The sequence below is a fragment of the Gorilla gorilla genome, chromosome 11 (genome assembly GCF_029281585.2).
Source record: "Gorilla gorilla gorilla isolate KB3781 chromosome 11, NHGRI_mGorGor1-v2.1_pri, whole genome shotgun sequence".
Taxonomy (NCBI): domain Eukaryota; kingdom Metazoa; phylum Chordata; class Mammalia; order Primates; family Hominidae; genus Gorilla; species Gorilla gorilla.
In genome coordinates this window covers 120,417,858-120,434,440 of record NC_073235.2, presented here as the reverse complement: position 1 = coordinate 120,434,440, position 16,583 = coordinate 120,417,858, and the positions used below count along the sequence as shown (strand labels likewise).

Below are 16,583 nucleotides of genomic sequence, written 5' to 3'. Positions count from 1 at the left end.
CCTTCAGGTGACTGTGCTGCAGCCCACGTTCTCTGCCCAGCCCTGGTTGTGTCCCTTCCTTGGAAGAGGTGTTGATCTCTAGAACCCCCCCCCCCCCGCCAAAAAAACTTTCCTGTTGCTCATCTCCATTTCAATCAGCTTCCAGGAACTAAACTTGCAACATCAAGCCTCTGCTTTATTATTTTCCTGGTTCTAAGATCCCAGAGGTCCCCAACCACACCCGTGTAAGCCCAGTTCCCAGAGCAGCCTCCATCCTGGCCCCAGGGCCTGGGGGTGATTCCAGAGAAGCCCCTTTCAGGGATTACGGGCGCAGGACGCTGGGCCTGCGGGCCTCCAGAGGGCTCCCGCCCACCAGGGGGCAGTCTTCACCTGCGTGTGAGCAGCTCCGGAGGCCCGGGCAGGGGAAGGGGTGGGCGCAGGGATAGCTCGCTGGGGGAACCCATGCGGGGCATACGTGCGTGAGGGCACGTGAGGGCCGTGCCGGCCAGAGCCCAGCGTGCGCGGCCCTGCGTGCGTGCACACGCATATGTGTCCAGGTGCCTACGCAGGTGCCTGACCCTGGGCAAGTCGCTCCGTCATGCGGACCTCAGTTTTCTCCTCTGTCCGACGAAGGTATCTTTCCATCTCTGACTGTCGGTGTTCTTTATCCAAGACTGCTCAGCACATTGGGTCCTCTCTTTAGAGCCATCTCTGTTTATTGAACAGAGGCAGGGATTCCAGGCCATTGAATTGATGCGGGGGGTGAGTGGGAGGAGACAGTGAGGCACGGGGGGTTTTTGTCTTTTGCTCCCCAAAGCAATACTCTTTAATTGGTTTCTAAATATTTGCATTTTTATTTTTTACAAAACTGTATTTCAAAATAATGTGAGTCTTTAAGTCCTATGCAAAGCTACCAGAATCCTTGGTCGTGCTTCCCTACTCATTTGCAGGAATCCGGGCAGAACATGAATTCTCAGAACTGGTGGGACTTTCCAACCAGTTGCTTCTCATGCAGAGGCAGAAAAATGAGGGGATCAACAGCCCAGGCCTCAGGGGCACCCTTCTTGGCCCTTACAGGTAATTTAATTGCTGTGCCTCAGAGTCTCTTCTGTAAAATGGGAATGATAATAGTACCCTAAGTGATAGTATTATTATTAAATATTGGCTGAGTGTTCCCAGCGTTGTCATAATACAGCTCTGTGACCTTGGCCTTTCTCTCAGGACCTTTGTTTCCTCATCAATAACGGGGAATGAAGCACTCATTTTGCGTGGTTGTGATGAACAGGTAGGTTGTTTGTGAAATCACCTGGTGGTACCTAGTAGGTATTAAATACCCATTTCTTTCTTGGATAAGTATTGCTTCCCCGTCAACACTTATCTTCCCTGTTGCCCTGGCCTCAGCAAGGTGACAGTGATAAGTCAACTGATCCCTTTCAGCAGAGACCTCTTCAGGGCATCTGCCTTAGATGAAGGAGAGTGTAGGTGTTCAGGAAGCTTGGAGGAGATTGATTTACTTCCTGGAGGGCTTTTTGTTAATCCTGAAATGTCACCATGTGGTTTGCTGCTTCCTCTGCCTGCGGGTGATGGGGTAGGGGTAGAAGGTGGAGGGGGTGCGGGTGTCTTGTTGGGAGCCCCTGGAAGTCATCTCTTTAGAGGGGCCGTCTCTGAGATACGACGATTCATTTTCTGTTATCCTTATATTTTTGTCTCTACTGCCCCCAACTCCCCCCATGTAAACAGTCTGCTCCTTTGGGATCCCTGCTTTGGGAGACTTGCCGCTGCAGGCCAGGGAGTAGGAATTGCTTTCTTTTCTTTTTTCTTCCTTTCTGGGAGCCTGAGTTCTTTGAGATGTGAGTGCCTTTGAGGGAAGAGTCCCGGAGGCAGAGCACCCTTTTCCCTGGCAATGCCCAGGGTGGGCAGGACCTCAGAGTGGGCTGACAGTGTGATGTGTCTGTGACTAGCTTTCTCTGGCACTGGTTGGCACAGAAGCAGCAGAGCCCCTGGGCTCCTGGGTACTGTGTGGCCTTGCAACAGGTATCTCAGCGTAACCAGTGGGGACAAATGGCCAGTGACCACGCATGCACCGCTTCCAGTGATGCTGGTGAGAGAGAGGATGGGTGGGTTCCATTAATGACCAGGACAATACTTGCTGTCTCAGGTGTGATGGGGACTCAGAGATGGATTTAACTTGACTTAAATAATTTTTTTGAAAATTATATTTCTCATATACCTGAAATCATGGAGTTTGATTTATGGTTGCTATTTCTGAATTTTCCGTAGCACCTGCACAGCGTCTTGTACGCAGCAAGCACTCACTAAGCCCTTCTCCTTACCCTGCCAGTCTACCTATTAGACTAGCCGTGGTGTTCAGGACTTAAAGTAATGGGCCAGCTAGGAGCCTCCAGGGCTGGGTCTCTAGACTGCAGGTGCCATGAGATGGGTACTCCCAACAGTCCAGCTTCAGACACATTGCTCTGCTTGACAAAGCTTTGCCATTCCCATGAGTGACAGCACCAAGAGCTACCATGTCTTGAGAGCTTCTGATCTGCTGGCATGGTGTGAAGCCCTTAGCATGGTATCTTATTAGTTTTCACAGCAGCTCTATAAAGTCCAGACTACATTGTCTCTATTTTGCAGATGAGAAAACTGAGGCTTGGAAAGATGGCAGAGCCAGAATACTATCCCAGGTGTTTGGACACCAGAGTCACTCGTTTTAAGCACTTAGGACAAGTGACTGATGGACTGACTGAATAAAGAAGGACAGGAATAATAAAGCTGTCAAATTGGGGAATGGCAAGACAGGATGTATTTATTTCCTGCCTTTGGCACCTGTCTTCAGTGACCCTTTCCCTCACTTTTCCCCTTAGGCCCCACCCAGAGAGGCTGATTTCCAGTCTGTGGGGTCCAAGGGGGAGTGAGGGTCCCCTGTCTGTGCCTTCTGGACCCTCTGGGAGCTCTTGGCTCTTGACTCTGGGCTGGGAGGCTGGAGCCCTATTGCCTTTTCTATCAGGGATGGACAGAGACATTCTTTTTCATTTTCTTTCCCCAATGCCATTTTGTTAAATCAGAAATCCTTGAGGAGTGAAGTCATATTTTCCATGCCCCTGAAAGCTCTGGAGAGCTGATGAGTGTTATTGTAACCAGAGGAGACTGGGGACAAAGGAAGCTTATAATTTTGTAAACGAGGCTTGGGAGTGCCCTGCCTGCAATGGCTTTCCAGAGGGAGAGGCAGAATTCGGAAAAACCAAAGGCAAGAAGAATGGCAGGACTGGCCAGCCTTGAGCCTTGCACCCAGGCAGAGACCCTCCTGCTCCCTTCTCCAGTTACTGTTTCCCAGCCTTCCCTGGGGAAGGAAGTTGGCTTGCTGAAGCGGCAAGATCTCTGTGCTTGGAATGAAGCACGTGGGGTCCCAGTGCCGGCTCATTCACCTCAGTTTCCTCATCTGCAAAATGGGCTGGTGAAGGATCTGCCCCAAAGAGTCTGCCCTCAGCCTGGCGATGGGGCTGTGTTTCATAGAGAAGGAAACTGAGGCATGTGTTTTTCAGATAGGAAGTGGCAGAACTGGGATTTAGATCCCGGCAGTCTTACTCCTGAGTGGGAACTCCCACCCCTTGCTCCACAGCGCTTAGGCTCACCAGAGGCCAAATCATGTGAATCAAATGTGACCCGCGTGCTGTCACCTGGGGTCAGCCCTCTTTGCCCCAGCCTGGAGGGACAGAGGCTTCCGCTGGAAGGTTAGGCTCTTAGGTCTCTTCAAACCTTAACATTCTTGGACCTTCTCCTAGTGGCCAGACTCTGTGACCTAGTGCGTGGGAGGGAAGCCTGGGGACAGGTGGCCTATTTCAGCCCCTCTCAAATGAGGTCCAAGCAGGTGGCTGTTGCTTCCTCTTGCTGGCCATGGCTTCTCACTAGGCTTGCACAAAAATGGAAAGAAGACCAAATAAAGCTCCTTTGAGGACAAATGTCTTGGACAGGGCTGGGGGTGGGGATCCAAAGATGGACAGAGCCAACCCCCAACCCTTGCAGGGCTCCGAGCCTGCCTACTTCCAGGCTGCAGGTCTTCTGTGCAGGCTGGGGTTGGGTGTTCAGGGCTGAGGGGGGCAGGCGTGTGAGTGATTTGGGGGAAAGGGCTGGGTGGATGGGATTGGGTCGTTCACACTCAGCCTGGGTCTGTCACTGAGCATGCGCTCCCTTTTCCCTACAATCCTGGCCCTAGTTATCCTACTTCTTTAGCCCCGAAGCCCTAAAGCTGCCCCCTCCAGCAGGTGGCCGAGATTTCCCAGGTGGACTCGGGGGTCCTCCTCACTCAGGCCAAGCTGCCCATGAGGAGCTGAAGGGTGATGAGGATCTGCCTGTTTCCTCCGTGAGAGTTCCTCTTTCACTGGCACAGGCATTGCCCTCCTCAACTTGTGAATGGAAACCCATTCCAAGGGGGTCTGGCTTTGCCCAGGTGGGTTTGAGATCCCCTACTCAAGCCGCCTTCATCTCCCCTCCAAAAGCACAGGCTCACTCACAAAGCTCATCTCAGCAGGTTCTCCTCACAACCATGGCTACACTCTCCTCTCCCTGCTGCCTTCTCTCTGTGTGTATGTCTCAGTGTCTCTGTCTCTCAGTGTCTCTGTGTCTCAGAGTCTCTGTCTCTCAGTGTCACTGTATCTCAGTGTCCCTGGCTCTCAGTGTCTCTGTCTCTCCATGTCTCTGTGTCTCAGTGTCCCTGGGTCTCAGTGTCTCTCTCATGTTGTCTCTGTCTCTCAGTGTCTCTGTGTCTCAGTGTTTCTGTCTCTCAGTGTTTCTGTCTCTCAGTGTCTCTCTCATGTCTGTCTCTCAGTGTCTCTCTCTGTCTCAGTCTCTGTTCCTCTCAGTCTCCCTCTCAGCATGTCTCTGTATGTGTCTCTCAGTGTCTCTCTGCGTCACTCTCTGTGTCTCTCTGTGTCTGTGTGTCTCTCTTGATGTGTGTCTCTCTTGCTCTGTTTCTCTCTCGGTCTCTCTCTCTCTCTCTTCCCCTCCCCTCCCTCTCTAATTTCATGGGACTTGTTTCAGTGTGAGGAAAGCATCTAATTAGTCTTAGAGGTCCTCCTGTCCAGAATTTCTAAAGCCGTGCTCATGACAAATGTCCCAGGCTTGAACAGGACATTTGAGAAACTCTGGGCCAAGAGGAGCAGCACAGAGCCACCCAGAGGATGGCTCTATAAAATGGGGTTACAATAGTGCCTTACCCAGAGGATTTGAGATAAACCACTTAGAACAGAATTCATGTGTGGAGGCCAATACAAAACATCACCAAAGTTAAGCTGCTTTCCCTCTCCTTTTCACTGTAGGTTGCTCAAAGCCTCTACTATGCTAAGGAGAACAGAGAGCTCCAAGAGGGTTGGTAGAGTTGCAGCATTTCTCAGGATTATTTGTCCAGTGAAACCTCTTGCCATGGAGCATCTAGTGGGGTCAGAGTTCCTCAAATCATAGTTGGGAAATATTGCTAATCCAAGCCCCTTATTACGAAGGGAAGTGGAAGCCTCCCTCCCCAAGTCCCTAGAGCCAGCTGGGGTGCACGGTCAGGAGGCTGGGCTCCTGCTGGGGGAGCAGCTGAACTTGGCTCCAGGATGGCACCCACGGGCCTCCTGTGGTGCTCCCAGGAGCCTTGGCAGTGTCCCTCTAGGGAGTGTCAAAAGCCCTGGGAGGCATGGGGTGTGCGCACCTTGTAAAAATGACCCTGCTGTGGATGCCGGGGCTTGCGCCCACAAAGATGGGTTGCCAGAAGCCCGTGAGAGTGGATGTTGGGGGAAGGGGTGGCTAGACCCTCCCTTCCTTGTGTTTCTGTAGGTGAATCCTCTCGGCTTCAGGGAAGGACTGATAGGGCTCTCAGAATTATGTACCCTCCTGACCCCCAGTCTGGAATCTGGAAGCTGGACTCTCTCCCTCCTAGGTCTGTATCGTAATCTTTTTGGTGTTGATCTGTAGGAAAGATGATGCCTGCTCCCCACCCCCTCTTAAATTCCTCTTCAGCCTTCTTTGGAAGGTCCTGGTAATACTCTAGCTGCCATCACCTCAGTTGTAACTTCTGAATACCATTAACCCCCTCTCCTGGCAGCTACGACCTGGTTAGAGTCTTATTAGGTTCCCGAGGGTAATGAGGTTATCACCATTTTTTTGCCCCTTTTCTTCTCCCGGAATAGCGGGTCTTCTAAAGATGCTGTTCTCGGCCGGGCGCGGTGGCTCCCGCCGGTAATCCCAGCACTTTGGGAGGCCGAGATGGGCGGATCATGAGGTCAGGAGATCGAGACCATCCTGGCTAACACAGTGAAACCCTGTCTCTACTAAAAATACAAAAAATTGGCCGGGCGTGATGGCGGGCGCCTGTAGTCCCAGCTACTCGGGAGGCTGAGGCAGGAGAATGGTGTGAACCCGGGAGGCGGAGCTTACAGTGAGCCGAGATCGCACCACTGCACTCCAGCCTGGGACAGAGCGAGACTCCGTCTCAGGAAAAAGAAAAAAAAAAAGTTGCTGTTCTCTTCTTTGCTGCTGCTTCTTTTTCTTCTACTACTACTACTACTTTTCTTCTTCTTCCTCTTCTTCTTCTTTTCTCCTTCTCCTTCTCCTCCTTCTTCTTCTTCTTCCTCCTCCTCCTCTTCTTCTTTCTCCTCTTCCTCCTCCTTCTCCTCCTTCTCTTCTTCTTTCTTCTCTCTTCTTGACAGAGTCTTGTTCTGTCGCTTAGGCTGGAGTACAATGGCATGATCATAGCTCACTGCAGCCTCAAACTCCTGGCCTCTAATGATCCTCCTGCCTTGACCTCCCAAATTGCTGGGATTACAGGTGTGAGCTACTGCCTTCTTAGCTTCTGTTTCTGGGTCACTATAGCTTAGAGCTGGTTTGCTTCAGAACTAGCCCCTGTTGTTGACTTCAAAACTCTTCTAACCAGGGAAGAAGAAACCTGGTGAGGGAGGATATAATTCTCCTATAGTCCATCTTCCAAAGGGGTGGAGTTCCACTGCCCCAGTGTCAGATATCCACTTAGATTTCTGTAGCAGCCCTTCTTTGTCTTGACCAAATGTGCTGACTTGCAGGGTGCTCTCTGTGCCTGACTGGGAGAGCCACTCCCTTCTCATCGCAGCCTGTCCTCTTCACTCACATGGGGTCTCAGCCCACTGGAGAGGGTGGCTGGGTGCTAGTGATAGCCCAAAATTAGGTCTGGAGGGCCCCCAGCATAATGAAGGGGCCTAAGAATGCCCAGACTCTGGTGAAGCTGGCAGGTAGGGCAGGCTGGTACGAGCCTCCACTCCTATGAGCTGGTATCTGCCTAGTTGCTTGGTCTAGGAGAATGGATGACTCTCATTTTGAGTGCTTTTTGGGGGCAAAAGAAGGGAGGTAGGCTATTTCTTATTGTCTATGCCAGGGCCATAGGAACCTGAGGGGCCAGGCCATACAGAATAGTTCCTTGTATGGGAGGGAAGAGGCAATGGTACCATGGCATTGCAGGTCCCTGTCCCTGTCCCACCTTCAGAGCCCTTGGGAGTTCTTTGGCTGCTCTGTGACTCAGGGGTCCCGAAGGCCCAGGATGGCTCTGCACCATGTTCTGGGTGGTTATGCACCAGAACCACCGCACATATGTCAGATCTGCTCCTATGGCAAGGGCCAGGCCTTTGCCCTGTGGAGGCTGCAGGGCACACACAGTCCTGTTTACCACCCATATGTCCTTTCCGGAGTGGATGCCAGCAGCCTGCGGAGGCTGTGGGATCTCACTGGAAAGCCAGGGCTGGGTCCAGGAAAGTTGATTTTCCTCTCCTGAGATGCTTGCATGGGCCTCAGGCCAAGCTCTGCTGAGGGCTGGCGACTGACTGGGAAATGTTCAGCTCCCCTGTCATTGTGGACTCCAGTGGCAGCCTCTGGGGAGGAGAAAATCTGCATGGAGGGCAGTGCAGGCTCGCCTTGCTGATGAGACAGAACAAAAGGGAGGGGGGTGGGTTACTGGAGAGGGGACAGAAGGATGTTCCTCAGGGGTAAAAGCGCTGACTAGTGAATCTGACCCAGGAAGAGGAGGAGGCAGCAGAAAGGGGGAAGGAAAAGCAGTGGAGATATTGGAGGAGCCAAAGGGGGCACAATTGTTCCTCCCCCGAAGGGGAAACCATGGGGAGCAACAGCTGGAACAGGAGTGGAGCTTGGAGGGAGACAATAATGGAGCTCGATGCTTTGAGATTCAAGATGGCAGTACCAGAAAGGTTGACTCCACTTGGTAAGTGGAGAGGCCTCAGGACAGGCAGAGGAAATTCTCTTTTTGGAGTTTGACTCCATGTCTTGTGGGCTTTCACTGAAGTGCAAACCCATGAGGGCAGAGATTCCTCTCTGTTTTGTTCATTGCTTCAACCCCAGTGCATAAAATAGAAGCCAGCACAGATTAGATTCTTAAAAAAAAGTTTGTTGAATGATAAATAGTTTGAACACAGGGATATAAGAAAAGGAACATTATATCTTAGGGCAAGAGCTAAAAGTCTCTTTCAGATCTACGCTGGGGCTCTAGAAATGCTTGACAAGGAGTAGTTTGGGGAATATTTAGGGTCATCCCACTGCAGGGAGCAAACTGAGGGAGACTTTTAACTAGGGGAGAGGCAGGCAAGGTAGACTGTGCTGGGGGTGATCCAGGCCAGAAGACAAGGGATAGGAGGTCTTGGCCAAGGTGAGTGGATAGAGGAACAGGGTATGGAGTCAGGTGTCACACCGGGTGGGCTTAGCCTACCTTCTGAGGCTCTGGAGAAGGTGATCTTCAGGAGTTTAGGTGGCCCAGGGATGTCTGTACCCCAGCAGCAGGGCCTCAGAGCAAATCAGGAACAAGAGCAAGACAAGGGGGCTGGGCATTTGGAGTTGGGTCTCAAAGCAGGTTACCAAGGCAGGGCCTCAGGGTGGGCCCAAGGCAGGAAGAGGCCAGTGACCATGCACGTAGGCCTCGGGGCCTCAGGGCTGCAAGGCCAAAGGGAGCTGTGTCCCAAGGTGGGGGATGAAACTCCTTTCTTTGGCTTCCTGTAAGGATTCACGCTGGGATTTGTGACCTGGTGAGCTGCAGGTGGAGGTCTGGGGGACCTGTGACTCTATGGTAGGAACAGGAGAGCCTCAGACATTGGGAAGCAGAGAGGGTCCTCACATTGGGCACATCAGCAGCAGGCATGGCGTGGACAGACACAAAATAAAGAAGTTAGCTGAGTGGACAAGAAAGGCCAAGGAGGGTGACCGTAGAGGTCACAGGCAAAACGGAGGCCTTTGTGTGATGTGAGAAGCAGGCTCTCTTTTCTCTGTGGGACTGACTTGGATTTCTGTGCTCAGTGCAGAACCAGTGCACAATCTTTCCAGGGATGAATAGTCCTTTCTGTGTGACAGAGAGTGCCACCAGCATCAGAGAGTGGCTGGGGAAAGAGATGAAAGAAAGAGGTGACTTGGAGATAATTGCAGACATGGAGTATTGAACACTTGCAGGAGGAAGCAGGCAGATGTCGTGTTATACTAGGAAAAGAAAGTAAATTTCCTAAGGCCACAAGCATGTTGGTGGCACAGCTGGTCAAGACTTAGGTGGGATGTGTTCTCTGCCACCCCACACTGCCCCCCAGGGGCCCACGCAGAAGTTTGGAGAAAAAGAGTCCCTGAAAGGTGGCTGAAGTCAGTGAATAAATAAATTAATGGAAAGGGAATGTGTTTCCTGACCCCGATTTCAGGGAGGGCAGCTGGGGAGAAGGCCAGGGGTTTGTACTCAGGAAATGCAGCCTCCAGAAGCCGGGCAAATCTGAGCCTTTCCCCGGCATCTGAGGAAGCCATGGATAAAGTCATCCATCATTTTCTCAGTGGTGTGGAGAGCTCTGGCAGCCCCAGAGTGAGGCAGGAAGCCCCACTTCATGGCACTTCCAGAGGGGTCTGATATTTGTTTATGTGAGACATGGTCCAGCTAAGAGTGACTTGATGATACAGCATCTCCAGGGTGGGTGAGGTGGGAGGAGGCCAGCCTGGAGGGTGGGTCCTTTTCTGTTGGCCAGTCCCTGACTCTTGGAACTCTCCCTGCAATATCTGAGAGAGCAAGAGCACTTAATTATTCATTCCACAAACACTTCCTGGAAACTGACCTTGTGCCACGCATGGGCTAGGAGCTGAGCAAAGAATGGTGAGCATTGGCAGGTGTGGTCTCTGCTCATGTGGAGCTTTGTGTCCAGTGGGAGAGAGAGGGTTACTCAAATAATCACAGACTGGGATGTGCGTTCTAAGGAGATTTTGAAGTCAGGGAGGATTTCTTTGCACAATAACACCTGTGTTGAGATAGGAAAGGCGATTAGACTTTTTCTAGGTGAGGTAAGGTGGTGGGAGGGAAGACATGAGTTTTCCTCTGGGGGAGCAGCATGGGCTAAGGCCCTGTGGCAGATAGAAGCATGGTGTGTTTGACAAAAATCTGAAGAGCAAGGAGACTTATCAGGAGGTGGCTGGATACTTGGGCAAGGGCCCAGGTTGTGCGGAGTGAGAGGAAGGCTTTATCTTCATCCTAAGGAGCAATGGGAAACCTTTGAGGGCTTTTAAACGATGGTAATGGAGGGTGGATGTTTAACATAATTAAATATGCACTTTGCAAAGCTCCCTTTGGCTGCTCTATGGAGAACATATTTGAGAACAGAGTGGATTTAAGGAGACCAAATAGGAGGCTGTGTAAGTCATCTAGGTGAAGGATGACAATTGCTGAGACCTGTGCAGATGGACAGAGGTGCAAATTTGAGAAATACGATAGCAAGTATTTATTTAGTATTTACTATGTGCCAGGCACTGTCCTGTGGGTTTTACATGGTGTATTTAATCCTCACAATATGGTAGATACTATTCTCCTCATTTAAAGATGAGGAAACAGGCATGTGGAGGTTTAGTAATTGGTTGAGCCAGGGTTCAGTCTGGGAGCCCATATTCTTTTTAAAATTTATTTATAAATTTCTTTTAGTAGAGACGGAGTCTCACTATGTTGTCCAGGCTGGTCTTGAACTCCTGGTCTCAAGCAGTCCTCCTGCCTTGACCTCTCAAAGTGCTGAGATTACAGGTGTGAGTCACTGCACCCGGCCAGGAAGCCCATACTCTTAACCATCATCTTTGCTACCTAGTGGCTAGGATGTTAGGAGATGAGAATGAGAGGACTTGGTGTTTGATTAGACTTGAGGGGTGTGAGCATGAGAAAAGAGATGGCCTAGGCTCCTGGCTACCTTAAGTGGGTATTGTTTACTGTAATGGGCACCAGCTGAATGAGACTGTGTTTGGGGGAGGAGTTCATAAGTCTGCCCTTGGACAGTGTAGTGGTTTTAAAATAGTCCACAAATTCTTTGATACTCCTCCATTTAAGAGGTAGAGCTTGATTCCTCTCCCCTTCATTGTGGGCTGGATTCAGTAACTTGCTTCTAATAAATGAATTATGGTGATAGTGATCACGTCTGGTTTTCAAGGCAGGTCATAAAAAGCACTGTGGCTTCCATGTTGGTTACTCTCCCTTGGAACACTCACTATAGGGGAAATCAGTTGCCACATTGTGAGAGGGCCATGTGGCAAGGACCTGAGGCCTCCTGCCACCAGCCAGCACCAACTTGCCAGTATGAGAGTGGGGTGAGCCCTCTTGGAAGCAGATCCTCAAGCCCCAGTCAAGCCTTCAGATGATACAGCCCCAGCTAACATCTTGACTGTGCCCTGTGAGAGAACTTGGGCCAGAACCACTGGCTAAGCTGCTCCTAGATTACTGATCCTAAGAAATTGTGTGAGATGATAAGTGTTTGCTGCTAAATTTGGTTATAAGTTGTTATACAGCAGTAGATAACTAATACAGACAACCAAGGGTAGGTGTTGGGTAGGCATTTGTTGTGACTTGGAATTATAATTTGGAAGTTGACAGCATTTCAGTGGTGGCTGAGCATGTAGGAGAAGAGAGTGCAGGCCCACATCGGGATTTGAGAAGTTTTGTCCTTAAGTGGCTCTGTAAAGAAGGATGAAGGCCCTGAAGGGGACTGGGAAATTGGATGGTTTGCAAGTTGGGCTCTGCGTTGACTTTGGTCCTGTGGAGGGGCCTCAGGGGGTGGATGGAAATTTGATGAGAATCTAGCCCTGCCAAGTTTCTACTCTGATTCATCTGGAGTGGCCCTCCTTTTTCTCTTTTTAGCAAGGGGTCTAGTAAGATTCACTGGGCAAAAGCAAGGATCTGATGCTGAAATATTGGAAACTACTAATCTAGTGCAACCACTACTTTTACAAATGTGGAAACCGACTTGCCCAAGGGCAGGCAGCTTTGGACACAGGTCTCCTGGGTCTAGTGTTCTTCCCACTGGGCCTCCTTGCCTCCAGCACCTTCCAGTGGGTCTGGGGGAAGAGAATTAGGGACTGTGCAGAGGACAAGATGGGGTTCCTGCCTTTGACATTCTGTCCCCCCAACCAGGCACACACTGGGGAACAATGACACCCCTCCATGCTCCGCGTGGTGCCTTCTTCTCGAACAAGGCAGGACACGAGCTCATTCCTGGCTCTGCTAGGCATGTGGCTTACCAAGACCGGTCTTCTCTAGACCTCAGTTTCCTTATCTGTAAAATGGGAATGAGGGTTCATCCTTCTTCACCAGGCTGCTGTGAGGGCCAAATGAGGTCCTAGTAGGCCAGAGGACTTTTCACCAGTGAAGTGCAGTGTAGTTGGAACAGGTAGGTCACTGCTGGCCAGGGAATCTCAACCTCTTCAGGCTGCCTCAGGCAGAGTGGGGCCCTTGGGGCCCTGGAGACCTGGCAGTCCCCACATGGTGTGAATCTTTTGCTAGAGCAAATCCAGGCCAGCTGCTCTGAATGTTGGTGCTGCCAAACTTTCAATAACCTGGGACCCTTGCCAGTCAGGATGTTCTCCCTGGGTCTGATTTGCAGTGCAAATTGACTCTTAGCTGTTCCAAATTCTCTTGGCTCTCGAGTACCCATCCTCAGGCCCCAGTACTCATCCTCCAGTCCCATCCCCCATTCTGTAACTCTGTCCCCCCAGTTATCTCCTCATCTAATTTGGAATTATCAATGGTAGAAATCAAATAGTGTACCCCCATTGTTCATACGGGAGACTCAGCGGGGTCCAGGAAAGTGACGTGATTTGTTCACAATTACACTGTCCTTTACCATTTTCTCTTTGATGAGTTCCTTTGAATGATGCCTGTGATCTGCAGCTTTCCACTTAATTTTCCTGTTTTTGGGCCCTGGCCCCTAATCCACCTACTCTTCCCTGACTACCCAGCTGATGACAATGGGACCATTGCTTTCATCTTTACCTACCTGCACCACCTCTGGTGGCTGACTTATACAATCCCTTGGCTGTCGAACCCAGTCTGGTCTTATGGCTGTGCTTCCAGAGTTTCTCCTCCTCTGGTCCTGTGAGGGTGGGCAAGCAGCTCTTAGAAGAGGAGACAGGAAGCCCCTGACTCTGGGCACCTCACTCCCCAGCCCTCCCCGTCTCTCCCACTCTCTCAAGCCTCCAGGCTGTTTCTGAGGTTTGGAATCAGTAGAGAGTTTTCCCCTGACCCTATATTTTATTCTCCCACTTCTCTTTACTTGAACCCATTTGTAAGCAAAAAACCATTTGGGGTGTTGTGTTTATTTTTTCCTTGTTCCACGGGAAATTACTCAGAATGTATAAGTATGTGTTTTCCTTAGAAAATAGATTCCTTTACATTTTGGCTTTGTGGTTCCCAAAGCAAGTGGACCCGCAGAGACCTAGGCTGCCAAGAGGGCTTCCCATCCAGGAGCCCTCTTGGCTTCAGAATTACACCCTTTCTCCTCTCAGGACCAATCACCCCCTCCAGCCCCTTTTGGGGCCCACAGCTTCTTAAACCCCACAAGACTTCAGCCAGAGTGGGCCTGACATCTCTCAGGAAGACCAATTCTTCCTGAATCTTTACTTTCAATTCCTCTTTCTCTCTGCTGGTGGAAGACACTGTGATGGATCAGGGCATGAGAACATTTCCCCTCCTCCACCCTCCGGGGCTGGATTTAAACATAGACTTGAAGTTCTAAGTTCGAATCCTGGCTCTGCCTCTTGCTGGCTGGTGACGTGAGCAGTCGACTTCATCTCTTTGTGCCCTGTTTTCCTCTCCTGTAAAACATGGCCATTGACAGTATTTGTACAGAAGGCCATTGGGAGGGTTAAGAGAATTAAGGGGTGTAAGGTGGTTGGGACATTGCCTGGCATGGAATAAGTCTCATCTTATGTTTGCTTTTGTTCCTATGCATGTGCTTCTCCCCGATATGTACTCATTTTAGTTTTAGCCTTAGTTACAGCCCATTCCCAGTAAGGTGCAAAGGCAGGTGGAGACAGGATGGGGTCAGTGTGGCTTCTTCTCATCACCTTCCCCCAGGTTGAGGGATCTCAGTGCTCTTTTCCTTGGCTTGGCCCCTAACCCAGAGCTCCTTTCCCTCCCTTCCAAAAATCGCCTTTCCGTTTGCTCACCCGTGTTCGTAGCAGCATAATTCACCAGAGCCAAAAGGTGGAAGCAGCCCAACTGTCAATCAATGGATGAATGACTCAACAAAACGTGGCATTTCCATGCAAATAGAATATTATCCAGCCTCAAAAAGGAAGGAAATTCTGACATCTGCTCCAACATGGATGGACCTTGAAGACATTATGCTAAATGAAGTAAGCCGAACACAAAAGGACAAATATTATATGATTCCACATGTAGGAGGTATCCAGAGTTGTCAAATTCAGAGACAGAAAATAGAACAGTGACTATTGGGGCCTAGGAGGAGGGGGAGGATGGGAGGCTGTTATCTAATGGGTAGAAAGTTTCATTTTGAGATAATTAGAACATTTCTGGAAAAGGAGGATGGTGATGGTTGTACAACAGTGTAAATGTCCTTAATGCCACTGAACTGTACACTTAAAAATGGCTAACATGGGAAATGTAATGTTATATATATTTACCAGAATATAAAGGACAGAAGTAAATAAAAATATATCAATAATAAAAAAAAATCCAATTTGCCTCTTGAGACTCTGAGAGGGGCACTCATAGTAAAGTATTCATGCCCTGTGGGGGGTATGAGGGTGAATCAGTCTCCCAGGGATTGGGCTTGCTGGTGACCTCCTAATTGGCCCACCTTATTGCTTTCAACCCTTGAGGGAAGCTCTTTCCTGGGCATCCTCCCTGGGGGATCCTCAAGTTCACGGGGTCACAGCCTCGACAGGGAGCAGCCTCCATGTTACAGAGATATCTCCTATACTGTCCTGGAGCCGGGGACTGGCTACTGGTGGTGGGTGTGTGGCTGGGTCCCCCAGCACTTCACTTGCTGTCAATGCATGCGTGTGCATTCATCTAGGATTAATTAGGCACCACTGTGTGCCAGGTAGAGTGCCAGGCTCTGGGATACAGAGCCAGCTGGTGCCCTGCTTCAATGGGCTTTTGTTCTAGTGGTCAGTGGTCCATTTTGAGCACCAGGCTCTGAGCCATTATTTCATTTCACTCTGACAGCTGCCTAGCAGGTGCTGTTGGACTCTCAGCCTTCTTTGGAGCAGCATTCTTTCTATGGTGAAATGCCTAGGTCCATTTGGAGATGCGAATGGGAGGTTTGGTGGTCCCAGTAAGAAGAGATTTCTCTCCAGTCTCTATCTGTCCCACTTGCTTGAAAGACTGAGTCATTCGAGGGCCTCCTCTGGGGCTAGCAAGGGACCCCGTAGGTGCCTTGGTACCTCTTCCTGCAGCTCCCAGTGGCCCCCATAGCAGGCCAGGCATAGTCAAACCCCTGGGAAAGCCCAGCTCAGAGCCATCAGTGATATCTCTGAAAGAAGTGATGAGTGTCTAGTCACAGAGCGAAAAGGGCAGAGACTACATTACCAAGGCCCTAGGTATAGAAGACAAGTGCCCTCCTGCCAGGGCTGTGCATATGCCCGGAGCTGCAGCAGCCTTTGGGGGGAAATTGCAGGTTAGACCAGGCATGGTGCTGGGCCTCCACGAGACAGCTGTGCGGAAGCTGTGATGCCCTTCTCTTGCCTAATTCCACCCTTCTGTTTTCACTTGCTGTGCGTCCTGCTAAATTCCCTTCCCAGGCTAAAAGTTTCCATCTCTGGGCTTGGCCCCAAAGTGAAATTCTTTGGAAACTTTCAGCTGAGTTCACTTAGCTATTGTTGAGTGAAAGGTGGGTGGGGGAGGAGACGATTCGGGTTCAGCTTCGTTTTGATACTGCAAATGCAAGTGTGGTGAGACCTAGAACTTTCCCCTTGGCTTCTGGGGTTTCAGTTGGGGTCAGGGAGGCAAATGGGGTCATGAAGACAGCTTTGGGCTGGGATTGGGACCCCTTGGATCCTAGTCCTGACAAGGTAGGTCCTGCCTCAAAGCCCTGCTGGTCAAGTTGCTTTATCTCTGCAGGACCTATTTGCTAATTTTCAAAGCCAAATCTTTTGAAGAAATTATCTCTAAGGTTCTTTGCGCATAGCCCTGATGTTTGCTGATTGATGCCTTAATCTCATGATATGATTTTTGTTTGAAACAAACCCTGCTTTTCTCTCTGTGTGGGCAGCCATCAGAAGGTTCTAGCTTCTGTAGATGCCTGTGCGGCGCTGTCAGCCTCCAAATCATAATCGACCATGTGGTTGGGCCACAA

The 16,583-nt window shown here is 50.4% G+C and overlaps 1 long non-coding RNA gene across 1 annotated transcript in view; it reads left to right on the top strand.

Moving 5' to 3' along the window:
- The first annotated feature begins 471 nt into the window (after positions 1 to 471).
- LOC109025904 (uncharacterized) overlaps positions 472 to 16,583 on the top strand; it is a 472,591-nt gene continuing 456,479 nt past the window's right edge. The window contains exon 1 of the long non-coding RNA XR_008677481.2: positions 472 to 612. This is a non-coding gene — a long non-coding RNA (uncharacterized lncRNA). The remainder of the gene's footprint in view (positions 613 to 16,583) is intronic.